We start from the raw sequence: 14,505 nt of genomic DNA on the forward strand, positions 1-14,505 counted from the left end.
GCCTCGTGGATGAGGAGGGTTTTTGAGGGCTCGGCGTGAAGGAGGGTTTTGCTGCCGGTTTTCTCCAGGGCTGCCCGCGGGGGGATTTGGGGGGCTGTTGGTGAAGGGTGGCGGCAGTGGTGTGCGGTGAGACTCCTGTGGAGAAGTGGGATGCGCTTCTCCCCGGGAAGTGCCTTTGCTTCCCCAGGTTGTTGTTCAAGTGTCGTGTTGGAGAGTGGAGAAACCTGCATGAGGTATTTTCTGCTTTTTCTTGATAAAGCTGGGTGCTTGTTGGGTGCATATCCTGCTAGCATGGCTAGTCCAAAATAACTTTTTTTTTTTCCTTTTGGTATTTCAACTCATGTTACCTGTTTGCAAGTTTTCATGACAAATTATGCCAGAGTTTTTATTGAGGCAGCTGTTCTTAGTACCTCAAGACAGTTTTAGATAACTTTTCCTTGAAAATAATCCTCAGTTGCAAGTGATACTCAATGCACCTATTATTGTCTTGCAGTACACAATGTAACTTTTCTGAAGAGTGGGAAGTCTGGCACTAAAAAGTTAGGAAATGAAAGAATAAAAGTTGTATGAGCAATGTTAATTCTGTCTTACATGTGTATCCACTCTGGGATAGTCTTAACTGGCTAATCACATGCTGTGTTATGAATTAAAAATTGATCATCCTTGTTCAGTCTCTCAGCATTCAGTATGGAATCCAGCCTTATTTTATACTGTACAGCAAAACCCTGCTAGACTTTGCACGGGAATATTCATTTCCTTATTTATGTTTTCGTTGGTGTTTGTCGCATTATCTGTGTGCCTCAAAACTGTTAGTGTATATTTTGTTACTCCCTTGGTAGTATTGGAATGTATTATCATCCCATTTACTGGTGGAAAAAATTGATGAAAAGATAAAATGACTTACGAAGGTCACATGTAAATCAGAGGCAGTCCTGAATCTGAACCAGGAACCCCTGACTCCTTGTCCCTGTGTTCATTCTTCCCAGTCACGTTTCCTTATTCACAGAAATACTGTCTATTTACTGCTCCCATTTTCTTCATGTGCATTTGCAAGACTCAGCAACACTTAAACCAGTGACTGCAAAGCTGGGCACTCAATAAAGGGGGAATGGAAGATGTGCAGCCAGATGCTAGAGGTTTGACTTGCTTGCAGCAGGGAGCTCAGCTTTATCTTTGTGACTCTTCTGTTAGTTGGGACAATATTTTATCCTCATTTTATGAATGAGAAATCAAGAAAGAAAGATCTGAAGGCCTGACTCTGCAAAGGTGACTCAATGCTTTGGTTTACTGTTTTGGTTCATCATTTTAAATTACTACTTCAGATGTCAAGAGAGGGTTTTTTTTCCAGAACACCTAATATTTTGTGTCATTTTATAACATAAAAGTAACGATATTAGATATTAATTATCAAATGTAGCATTCTAATGACATTAGCATTGCAAGCCATCTCTACCTACTACTCTCATTATACAGACGAAAACACTAGAGAAGAAAGGCAAAGTGACTTTCCCAGCTCTTGTGTAATAAGTTAGTTGTAGATAAAATATCAAAACTCAGGACTGCTTTGCTTTCTACCCAAGGCTGGCTGTAAAATGGATATAGTTATTTTACTAGTATCTAGCCTTTGATGGTCAGGATTTTCTATCTAGATTCGACTTGCAGTATTGCGAGCTTTCTTCAAAGAAAAAAGTAGCATGCGTGAGCAAAACCGCATGTTTAATAGCATTTCTAAATATACGTGTACTATTCCAGTTATTAGGCAAACAGATATTTCTAGATGTGAATGCTCAGTTGTGTTCTGATAATCACAGACGTTTGCTTAGTGACCATTTTATGTAAATGACAGTACACAGTTGTGCATGACCTGGAGACATCCAGTTTAAAGTCTGGCTTTTGGTGAATAAAGGCAGTCAAATCCAAAGTATGCATGTGAAATTGCTGGAGTAATTGCTGAGCAAATACATAAGAGCACCAAAGAGGGATGGCTGGTTTCCCAGCTACTTGCTCAGTTCCACATGTTGGCATTGGCAGGGAAATAAGTAACTGTGGGTTCAGCCAGCAGTGAATACACTGGCCTTCTACTCTGTCATCATTTGTCTCTGTCATTTTTTCATGTATTGTTCTGCGCAAGCCTCATCCACCTGGGACCTCCATGCATAGACCCCTCCCTCTCTTGCAGTTTTACCACAGCACCAAACCTTTCTTTCCACAGTGAAAAGAGGTCTGTTTTCTCCTGATGGGACATTAGCTGTGAGGTATTGAAGCCGCTTTGGGTGGATTGCCCAAGGCCTAGTCTAGCTCAAATCTGAAAACTGTTTGGGGTGCTTGGTGGGAGAGGCAGACTTGGTACTTGTCAGTACTTTGTAGGAAATCCTAGCCTAGGTGAACTTCTTTATGCAAATTCCATTAAACATGCTGTACCTAGTAGAGATAAAACATCTGTAATGCATGATCCTTGATGATATCTGTCTTCACTTGAGACAGGCGGCACTGATGGCATAACTCAAACATGGCATAGCCATTAACAAGTTATCACTCCTCTCCTCACTCATGAACATCAATATCATTACTGAGATCTTCCATTGTGTGCTCTTTATTTACATGATGTACATTTCTGTGCCTCCAGCTGTTTCTGGGACAGTGTTTACGTGACAGATGTTCTTCAAGGGAATCTAGCCAGTGAATAGGCACAAACAATACTTGATTTTTGTTCTTCTCAAGAATTGGGGATTGCTTGAATTTTTAGTAGCCTTAAAAATTTTTGAACTCCTTCACTTTTAGGGACAAAGTAGGTCTCAGACCATGATTTGATTCAAAAGCTAAGGGATCTAGTGGTGGAGTTTTGAAGCAGATTCAGCAGTAACATCATAATATGAATAATTAATATTACTACTAATAATGTATTAGTAATTTGAGTATCAAAGAAGCCAGTACTGCAGAAGCTGCTGTCATCTGTTTACAGTCTTATTATTCTGAAAGGAAGTTCCTATTTTTTATTATTGATGAAACATTTTGATATTTCTGCAGTGAGAAACAAAAATATAACATTCAGATATTTTAAAGCTGAAATCTGTCTCCCTAAAATTTAGAAATGGAAATCTTCATCACGGATAAAGAAGTTATTCTGATGTGTACTCCAGATGCAACATTGTCAGGCGAGTCTGTTGGTTAAAAACTAGATTTTTATATTTTGAAAAAATATTGTATGAGGAAAAAGAAAAATGGGATCCATTAAGCTTTGAAACTCAAGTACCATATAATTAACATAAAGCTATCATTTGTCTTCAGAAGTGTTGAGTTGCTGATTCAGATTCAAAAGTTGATCCTAACAAGATGTTTTCCTTACGCTAATCGTCACTGGTCTCCCTTCTGTGGCAAGCAGTGATTACTGAAGTTTGCATGCAAGCAATTGACCGCCTACATTTGAAAAATTGTATCACTGATGCCACAATAAAGGTGAAAGACGAGCAGCGATCTCAGTTTCTGAAAAGAAGAGCATTTGTGTCCAGGGACTCAAGAACCACAGTGTCGCTGTTTTCTTGTCCGTGTATCTCTTGAAGCTGGTCTCTGAGCGTTTGGTTAGCTTATATACTCCTTTATTTGCTTGTAGGTAATAAAGAATGTTTTAACTCCTCTACATAACTCCTCTAATAAGCTTAAGTGCCACAATGCAAACAGCAGCAATAGCTTGTGATATAATTATATCCTTCTGGGAGGTGCAGTCATTTCTGGCTATCATTAAAAAAATAAAGTTGCCCTGACCTTTTGTATAAATTACAATCAGACTATCACAACGTGATCTGTGATAAACAGCGAGGTTTTATTAAATGTAAACAAAAGTAAAAAGTTCAGAATGGTATTTTAAATATCTAGGCATTTTGAAACTGCTGTAAAGATAAGAAGGGAGTCACAAATACCAAGATCTAAATTTTAAACTGGGATCTATTTCATGCAATAATATTGATGATTATTTAGTGTTTATTGGCTCCCTGAATAGTAAGAAAGCAAGGCTTTGTATTAAGCCACAGAGTATAATTTATGCTATCGCAGGCCTGACAGTTAAAGCAAACTGGTCTTAAGCAGTCCCATCATTACTTTGTTTTTCAATGTTTCTGTGAGTCTTTATGTACAATTAAATAAGGTAAGGCATACACATGTTTGACATTGAGATAGTCCAAGCAGAGGTATAGGTGAGTTTGAAAAGCACCCTTTTGCTTTGAGATCACATGCTTAACTGCTGTAAATGACTTGAAACTTTACACAGGTGTTTATAAATAGCTACAGTTTGTGGCTATGGTTCATTGCTTCTTGTAAGCTTAGGGGTGACGAGCAGTCATTTTTATTATATGACCAATTGCCAACTAATGACTCTTCATTATTGCCAAATATTACATACTATTAAAAACAAATTTACAAAAGAAAGTACAATTCATTTTAGCAGTATCTTGAAATCACTTTTATGATAAATGAGAACTGACAATGTATCTATAGGAAATACAGTTACTGCCTGAGTATAGCTTACTTGGAATATCAGCATTCAGTGATACTCAGTTACTACTTTCATCAGAGAACAGTGTTTTGCTAGTATAACATCTGAGCATTGATTCAGAGCATTCAAACCCTGAAGTACACAGTAATGTATACTGCAATTAGAAAAGGAAAACAAACTTCCTTCTTCCTTCCTTTTTGATCATGAAGATAGTATCAGTGTACTTCAAAAATATAAGTAAATGACAGATGTCATTAAAAAAGACGCCAAGATTTTTCAAAAGCATGTAGTGCCAAGTAGTTCCCGTTATTTTTAGGAGATGAGCTTTTTTGAAAATTTGGGACAGACAGTTCACGGATAGATTTTCTGAAATGACCACATGTTTTTTAAGAGCCTGTTTGTTTACCTTTCTTAAAATACTTGGGATTTCTCTTCAAAATGCTTAGGAATCACTGTTATGCTTTACCACAGGTGGATTTGTGAGTACTCAGTCTTTTTGAAGTAAAGCCTTGGATGGGTAATGTGGATACTGAAAATATGCAGGTCTGCAGTAAACCTAAATGTTAACTGATCAGCTGCATGAGAAATTTCAGGGCAGTACCTTTCAACTTGTGGAGAAACAAAATATTAAAAGGATAAAAATACGTTTATTTATTGCTGTATTTATTATGACTTGCTTCTGCTGCCTGTTCATAAAATTGATTTGAACATGGTTGTTAGAGTGGTATCTCTCTTATTCATATGTAAAATGCTTGAAAGCTATTGTTAATGTTCAGACACATGTAGAAGACACATTTGTGTCTTCTCTCAGATCAGAGCAAAAATTGTTGTGAATACACTTAATTACAGGTCCCACACTGTTTTAGGCAAATAAAATGTAATTCTGGCAAGGGCAGAAATAGTCAAATATTCAGGGTGCTGTAATAGTGTGAAAAAAGCAAAGGATAAGTCTTCATACAGCCGTCCTTTGCTGTGCAGATAGACCCAAAACTAAATCTAGAGAAAGAATATGATAGTTGTAGCAATAAGAATTCCCTTGGGTGGGATGCTGCATGGAAGGATTTTGTTCTTTCCAGTATTTATGGTAGTTCATTGAAATTTGTTATGTTATCTTGGTGTTGAATGACTTGCTTTAAGACTATGGGAATATTTAAAAAAAAAAAGAAGAAAGATAATAAGATGTCCTAAATTAAACAGCGTGTCCAAGTATGAGATGGAAAACTAGGAATGATACCCAAGATATGAGTGTTTTCATGCTACAAACCCAAGATCCTTATCTCTCTAAGTAAAAAAAAATGTTATGAAGATCTAGTGGTAGCAGTAGTAGTAATAGTAAAATAGTAATGTTTGCTTTTAACTGGAAAAAAAATAATTTCAAACCCTATTCAACTTTTTGCAGTCTTTTTGAGCATCTGTGCAGAATTTGGACACAGTGGTCGTTTGCAATGTGCAGTGCAGGGCTTAGCTTTCCTGTCCAGAGAAGCTCTTACAGGATGCTGAGATGAGAAAGGAAATGCTTTTACAAGCATATGTTCCACCTTCGCAGTGGGCAATGCAGTAGCGGATTCCTCAAAACAGATATTAAGAGTAGTGGGCTTTTCTTGGAAATGCTGTCTCTAGCATATCAGCTGTCTTGATGTACTCTATGTACTACCCCATAGTTTTACTTCAACAGCTGAGATCTATGTTTGTATGAAGTACAGATTCATACTGCAATATTTCATTGTTGTTATTGCTAAATACAATACTAAAATTGGGAAATCAAACAAGAAAAGCAAGCAAAAGAAAATGGGTGAAAAATTGTTAAAACTTCACTGGTGATCTGTTGGCATTTTAAATATTTATCTTGCATGTGGTAAGTGTGATGTGCATGTGTTTGTGTGAAAGTGTATGTATATACCTAAGGATGTTCTTTAGAAAAAGGGAGTGGGGATTTTCATAACTGCTGTTGCTTCTATTTAAGACCTAGGGACAATTCATGTAAGACTATGAAGCTGAAATGCAGTATCTTTGTCAAATTCTGTATTTTTCCCTCTGTACCTACTGGTAAACTTACTTCAAGTGAGTTGCTGAATCTTGCAGGTTTTCGCAGGTGAAAAAAAGAACTGCCAATGTCTTCCCCCTTTTCCACTAGAATGTCTTAGTAGATGTCTTTATTTTTTAATTCCTTCATCTTATAAGAAAACTTCTCTTCTTCTACCTCTGAAGTCCATACGTCCTGCACACCTTTCTTGTTCTTCTCTTTGCCCTTGTGAAACATGCTCTAGCAGTTTCGTGATTTTGCACATGAGTTTGGGGTAAAGAATTTGGAAGGCATGAGGAGACTGTGTTCTTATAAGGTTCTCCATCTTACTCTATTTAGCAAAACAACTCAAAACCACAAGAAAAACATCCATCTCATCACCCAAGTAATTTTTTTGGCTGTGTCTGGTCTTTCTGCTGAAGTGTACTGCAGCTTCTGTCCAGCTCACATTCTTGGGTTTCCTTTCTATGGAAACCAACATCAGAAGTGGGGAGGAAGAGGGGCTTTCATGGATGCCTGAGTTTATCTCTGACACCAAGTTAAGATGCAACTGATTAGTGCAGCTGGATCTAGGAGTTAATACCTGATCCTAGATCCCCTACTCTAGACATACTGTATTAACCAGATAAAAGAATCTTCCTACAAGAAATAAAGATAATGTCAGACTAAAAGATAAACAACACTACCCCCCCAAACCTGACAGAGATCCTGTCAGAGGCTCTATAATGCATTCAAGTCCTTGGGTGAGAATACACATGCAGTTCAGTTCATTAACGTACTTTACCCTCCAAGTTTCTCAGTGTTGGCGATGTGCATGTGTTCTGTCTCTCGAACAAAGCAAGCTATTTTCCTGTCAAAATGTAATGAAGTAATGATATTTTCACTTGCTATTTATCATTATACTTTCTTCCAAATAAATAAAAACCCAAATATTACATTTTTTAGTGGTTCTTTATGGCACAGGGGCAATGTTAACTCATGAAGAATAAATAATTCAAGTTTGTTTACTGTAGTCAATAAAAACTGGTGGGGTTTTGTTGTTTTTTGGTTTTTAATATCAGATTAGAGGTACGATTGAAATAGTAAGCATTATTTCTAATGGAAAATATGAAAGATTCTAGAAGCTTTTGAAAAAATAGAAAAACTTACGGAATTACATTTACGAATTGAACTTTTAAGAAATTGAATAATATGTATGTTAAACATATTTTCATATAGTGCACCCTTCTATTATTCATCATTTTCATTTATTCATGAAACTTTTACAGTTTAAATAGCTAAAAAGAAAAAATATCGTATGCCTGGAGTGAATTGAACAAGGATAATTTAGAGCCATTTGAGGACTGAAAATAAAAGCCCCCATCTTAAGTGTTTTCTAGTATCTTCTGTAAAAGTGAAAGGCTAAATACAGTACAGGCTTCAAAGCATTTAATGCTAATGTGTTAGTGGGCACTAAATGAAAACAAGCAGTACTTTTATCAGAAGCCACAAGTGTGGTGTTCTTCTGATTTATTAAGATTTATGTGATTGGAAAGACTTGGGCCCTTGCTCTTTGTTAAACTATAATATGCATGACTGACAGAAGTTGATTTTTTTAATTAACAAAACCATACAAACAGCAAAACACGTATCTTCTGACTTTGATTAGCTTCCTTTTAAAAACATGAAATACAGTAGGAAACTGGTAGATATGCAGTATTCACTATAAAATGCTTCGTCACATAGTGACTTCTCTAAGATTTTGTTACTAAGATTTTTTTTGAAATGTTTGCAGTAGCATTCACATAATTCAGTTATGACTGATAAGCATGTAACACTAGCCGGGAGTGTGTGCTTGAGCGCATGTATGAAAAATCCTAAGACGGTGGCCAGTGTAGTTAACAGTGTACAAGCAGACTGCATCTATCTAGATCAACTTCTTCCCATTATAAGCTCAGTTTAGCTGACCATTTAAAGAGAAGCTGGCTCAATCAGATCTAACATATTTACAACTTTGGAGCTGACTTTAAAAAAAGGAAAAAAAAAAAAAGAGCGCCCTCTGAAAAATGACTATTTGATCATCATTATTTCTCAAATGCCTTTTGTTTGTTCAGGGGAACGGAAATAAACAATCCATGCTATTTATGAGTCTCAATTCGTGTTTACTTCAAAGCAAGTTGATTAGGCCTTTAAGTAAACCAGATAGACCACACAATATCTTTGAGTGTCTGAATGATTTTACCTTTGTCCAGAAAGTAATTTCTAGCAGCTTAATCTTACTTTTAATATCTAAAGATAATTTACATTTCAAATTTATCTGAATCTTTTAAATAGTATTTTTAAAAGGTAGGGCTACATTACCAGGAACTTAATAAAGAACAAATCAAAGAATAGAAAAAATCTTGCTTGGAAAGAATGTTCAATATTATCTGGAAAATCCAATAAGAATGCAGAAAACTCAATACACCTTTTTTCTTCCACACACCCCCCTTCCCCCCCCCCAAGATGTCTGCTGCTAGAGCATTTCACTCTCTAATCACTGTAGACTTCCTCCCTGTAAAAATGTAAGGCTAATTCCCTAGCTAGTGTGTGTCAGAATAGCTCTATTTAATCAATGAAGCCTTGTTGCAGTGCGCTATCAGAGGAAATTTTGCCACTGTTTCTAATCAAAACTTTTTAAGGTTTTCATACTTGCATTCTGTTTTTGTAACACCATAATCTTATCATCAAAGCTTCCAAATTTGTTTCTCTCTCTTATCGTTTCTATTCCCTGTTCAAGATTAACCATTTTAGAGGAGGCCAAATCTAATTTGGCCTTGAATGCATGAAGCAGTCTGTAATGGTTGAGTTGGAGAAAAGATATTTTCTGTGAAAGTTTAAGGCAGATCCTACATTTATCAGTTTGGAAACAGAAGTATTTTCTGCTTACAGGGTACATTCAGGACAGTTTCATTTTAATTTTCTTGTAGCGCTCTTGCCAAGCTATTGTCAGCTGTTTTCTACGAGAGTTTAAAAACAGTTCTGTTTCATTGGCAAACTTGCAGCCTGTTTTTCAACACTGAAGCTTATAGAATTCATTAAAATGGCAATCCATATTCCTGTATTTTAGCTTGCAAGTAGATAGTGTATACCATAAATTTGGTACTCCCACATGCTGCTAAGTCCATATTGTTCATTGTGGATGACGTGTAATAATCATTATTATTCATTTTGTACACAACCTCTTCTTTAAAACATGCCTTAAATAACATCATAAAAAGGCAGAACTATTCTTTGAAGCTGTGACAACTCATTCATTGGATTTAATGTTTTGGAGACTTTTGTGAAAAGCTAGTCCTTTTTATCAGAAATCAAGGATTGAACATTAACCATATTTAAAATATTATAAAAGTCAATTATACTATTTTGTTTCTCTCACCACAATTATGTCACAGATGAGCACTGTAAAGTTTAAATTGCCAAAACGTACATACTCTCCCCAAAACAGTCTGTTTTGCTTAGTACGCTGAAAAGAGCGAAGTTTTCACACTCATCTGGGGGGGGGCGGGGGAGAAAGGCTTGCATGAAACAATCCAGTACTGGATAAATGATAGTTAAGAATCTAAGTCTTTATTAAAGCAGTAGGAGTCTTTAGAAGAGTGCTTCCAAACTTAAATTCCTCTCTTTTTATAGTTTTATGTTTCTTACTGGAAGATCAGATTGATGAAAATTTTCACAAGAGACTTAAGTAACTGTCATTTTTTGAAAATGACTCTTGAACATGTTGTTTTATTTCTGGATATTTCCATTCTTAGTATATTGTTAAAATCTTGCTCACTGAATTTTAATGTCATAATAAGCATTTAATTTAATAAGTGTTTCATTTTGTTGTAGTGCTAATTAGCCAATCCAGGTACCTATAAGTGCATTGACCATATGACATTGCAGTCTGTACCAGCTACGAATTCAGTGGAAGTGGCTATGTTCAAAAGTGTCGCTTGAGCAACCTGCTTTGGTACAAGCGTGCAAGAGTGAGTGGGAGCTCAGATGCATGCTCACATTACTACGGTTTAGCATTGAGTGGCCGTGGCCAAGTCGGTGAGCACTCTCAGGACTTAGTTTCCCAAATGCTGTAAGGCTGCTTCCACACTGGTAAAAAGTGCTCCCTACAGAACGGGATTTGTAGAGGCCAGCGGTAAGTGCTAAGGACCTGAGAGCCATGCAGGGTACATTGAAGGGAGCTTGTTTTGAACTTGCTCTAGTCTGGTTCTATGGCGTTAGCTGGTGGCGCACATTAGGTGTGATTCTGAAGCACGTGTTCTACTTTACTTTTATCTGAAAGGTATGCAGTTTATGTGCTCTAGGGCCAGTTGGTAAGGTGAAGCAAAGCCTGATAAGTGAGGACAATCAGATGATTTGCTTTAAAAGTATACTCATGATCTTAACTGAATATTAATGTTGACTCACTCTAAACCATAGCTGTTGCTGCAAGTGGCAATCTTCCCCTCCCATTAACTTCAGAGGCTTGGATTTATCCCATGCCTCATTTTCCCTTTTGTCAACAGAAGCGTTTAGGCAACTGCAAGGCAAAGCAGGCTGGGGAGTTGATCAAAGTGGCGAATAAAAAGATAAGTTGCCAGGATGGGTATAAACAACTGTATAGCAGAGATGTGTAGGACTGCCCCTTCTGGTGGCAGTGAGATTTTTTTGTGTTTTTAAGATGTTTGTGCAGTCATAGCAGTAATCTGCAGTAAATGGAAGATGAAGCATTCGCGGTATAAACTTCAAAGGAGGAAATGTAAGACTGCACATTGTATTTCATGTCTATACCAAACACACAATCAGTTATTGCTGAGCAGCTGGCATGCAGTAGCATGTTAAACTGTGGTATCTTGAGAGGTCTTAGATTAGATACTAATAAAATCTATGTACAAAGAAGACGGTGATAGACCTATGACAGCATCAGCCTGTTTTCTTTTAAGATTTTTCTTTTTCTGGATATTCAAGAGGAAAGTAAAAATTTAGTTATATAGATTTGGTCAAACAATGAGAGGCTTGATCATGTAAAAAGGAGGATGCTTCATAATTCCTTGGTCCTGTCCTGTCCCCCTGAAGCTTCTGAGTTTTACTATATTTGAACTACACAGGTTCTCTGACTGTAGTGAGATAAGGTTTAATTTGGTCTCAGAAATGGTTCAGGAAGGATTTGTTTTCACTTTCTATTCTGTACCTTTCTAACTAGAAATGGAAGATAGTGTGCTTGAAAAACTGAAAGTACCAGTGAGATACCTTTCTTGCAGTTTACATAATTATGTAGACATAGTTTTCCTGTTTCTATCCAACAGTGAGAATATATGGCAGTGATAGTAAAGTATGGTAGGTATGTATGTATGGTGTGGTAAATCTATTTGCAAGAATGGGAACATACAGAACTTCTAATTGGTTCATTTCCAGGGAGCAACCCATTTGGTCAAAGACAGTAGTAGTTATATTAAACCTTTCTGTGAGTGCTATCCGCTAGAGGAGGACCCAAAATTGATACCCAGGTAACTCTTCAATTTGGTGCTATTTTAGGACTGGTAATAATTTGAGAATTCATATTTTGTAGGGGGGAAAGATAATTGCATGTGTTAAACTTATACTGAGGAGATATGCTTGCTGGAAAAATGTCTTTTGAATCTCACGTAAGCTTTAACAGTATTTGGGTATTGCGGTTGATTTTGCAATCCTATGGGTGAATTGTGCAAAGGCAGGCTTGCACTCATGTGACTAATTAGATTTCTTTCTGTCTGATGGGCAGAAATAAAAGTAGTTTGTTATATAGCTAGTGTCTAGAATCTTTGTCTTAAGGCAGTAGAGAGGAAGCTGAGGTGGGTTTAGTACAGAGAAGTCAGCTTTCTACTGAGTTTGTTGCTGAATATTTTATTTATCTTGGTTTCTAACTCACTGTTAGCTCTGTCATTGCTCATTTTATAAAGCTACACATATTTATGTAATGATTTTCTACTTCATTTACTTCCTTCTGCGTGCGTCATTAGCATGAATGCTGTTAAAAAGGTCAACACAAAATTATAAAGTGTTTCTCCAACACTGATTAGAGATTGTCTTGGGTTATTTTGTTGTTATTGTTTGGGATTTTTTTGATGACTGTCACATATTTGTCAGAAAGGGACGAAAGAAATGAACTGAAACCAGAGGACATTTTCTTCTACAGCCTCATAGCTTAGACATGTTATACATCAAATAGAAACTGCTTCTCACACTTCCTTTAATTTCTGGATGAACGCTCAAGTAAATGAGATGCATAAAAAATGTATTTTAAACCAGCCTGCAAAAGCAGGAGAAGATCAAGCCATTCGATTTATGGGGTGTCAGAAGCCCTCCCTGGATACTCTGCTGACTTGTGGCAACAGAAACAATAGTTTTAGAAACCTAAAGAAGTATGAGTGAGACACTGGAACAGGTTGTCCAGGAAGTTGTGGATGCCCCATCATTGGAAGTGTTCCAAGTGAGGCCAAACAGGGGCTTTGAGCAGCCTGATCTAGTTGAAGGTGTCCCTGCCTATGGCAACGGGTTGGACTAAATGATCTTTAAAGGTCCCTTACAACCCAACCCATTCTGTGATTCTATGACTACTCTAAGAGAGTTCTACCAGACAAATTTCTTGTGTCAGTGATAATCTGTAACTTAGGAACTGTTGGGATGTCATCTGTTATTAATTCAGTGTATTTGACCATGTTAAAAATGCAGGGAACACAGAAATCTCTGAGCAGAAATTGCAGTAAGTGGTGATATTTATTGAAAAACATTGTCATATAATGGTGATTATCTGATGATCAGTGTCTGCCAAGTCCCTGGTGTACAAATTACACTACTTAAAGTGTAAGACATCTTCCTTGTGTTTGATACAGCAGTGCTACTCTGTGACCTCCCCAGATCACAGCAGCTGGAACCACAGCAACTTGCCCAAAGTGTTATTGCTTGCAAGACCAGTGCTTTCTGTTTTGTCGTATACGCACCATTTTCCGAGGTACGTTCTCTTGTAATAGAGGTAAATGTACTGGATTTCACAAGACTGTTTCCACTAGCAATAATTCATATCTGCAGAACATGTTTTCCATTCTCTTTCTTATTTCGAAGGAATTGGAGATAAGAATTTGTGAGAAGCTGAAATAACAATGGAATCAAAGGTGGCAGAGAAAAAAGCAACAGAAGGCAGAAGAAAAAGCAAAGAAATTGAATTTAAAAGAGCAGAGTTTAAATGTGATCATAAATGCAAAAATCCCTGGCCTAAGTCAGGATGGGCACATCTAGAGAGATCCTGATAAGAGAAACACTGGCAATTAAAAAAAAAAAAAAAGGACACTTTGGTCTACCCTAACAGTGAAATTTTGAAATTGAAATTTTCAAAAATGTTTCATGTTTATAGAACTATAGTTATAGTGATAGTGTAAAGGAAAGCTTCAGATGGTGGTTGATTCTAGTAGCAATAGCATCAGTTAATACAAACTGGATACAGCTTGTTCAGGTTTTCATGTGACCTTGAGGACTTGTTCCACAGCAATCAAAAAAAGTAGTGTATTACTTCAGCTCTTTATACTATCATTATGGTATATTTTTCTCTTCATGATTTGTTTGTGTCTAAAGCATTTCTGAATTACCTGATTGTATTCTGCTAAAATCTACCAAAGGTGCGATTTGCTCTCGAGGAAGTGACTGTAAAGACACAAATTTTGCCTCATTGCGATGGTGATAAAGGAAGAGGTGTACCTTGAAATAGAGAACTGAGTTCTGACCCCTATATCCCATGTTTGTGCTTAGTCTTGTTCATTAGAAATGAGAGCGCCTGTCATCAGCAGGTATTCAGCTGTAGATGGACAAGCCTCCATAGGCGAAGATACTGTGATAATCATTACACTTGCGTATATATTCATAGGACAGATCAGAGAGAGAGGCCTAAACCAGGGCCATATCACAGCTTTTTGGGCATAATGTTAGCTTTGTCAGGTTTCATAGTCAGGTATCTTTCTAGTCT

This window comes from Fulmarus glacialis, unplaced genomic scaffold (assembly GCF_000690835.1).
Source record: "Fulmarus glacialis isolate BGI_N327 unplaced genomic scaffold, ASM69083v1 scaffold6611, whole genome shotgun sequence".
Classification (NCBI taxonomy): Eukaryota; Metazoa; Chordata; class Aves; order Procellariiformes; family Procellariidae; genus Fulmarus; species Fulmarus glacialis.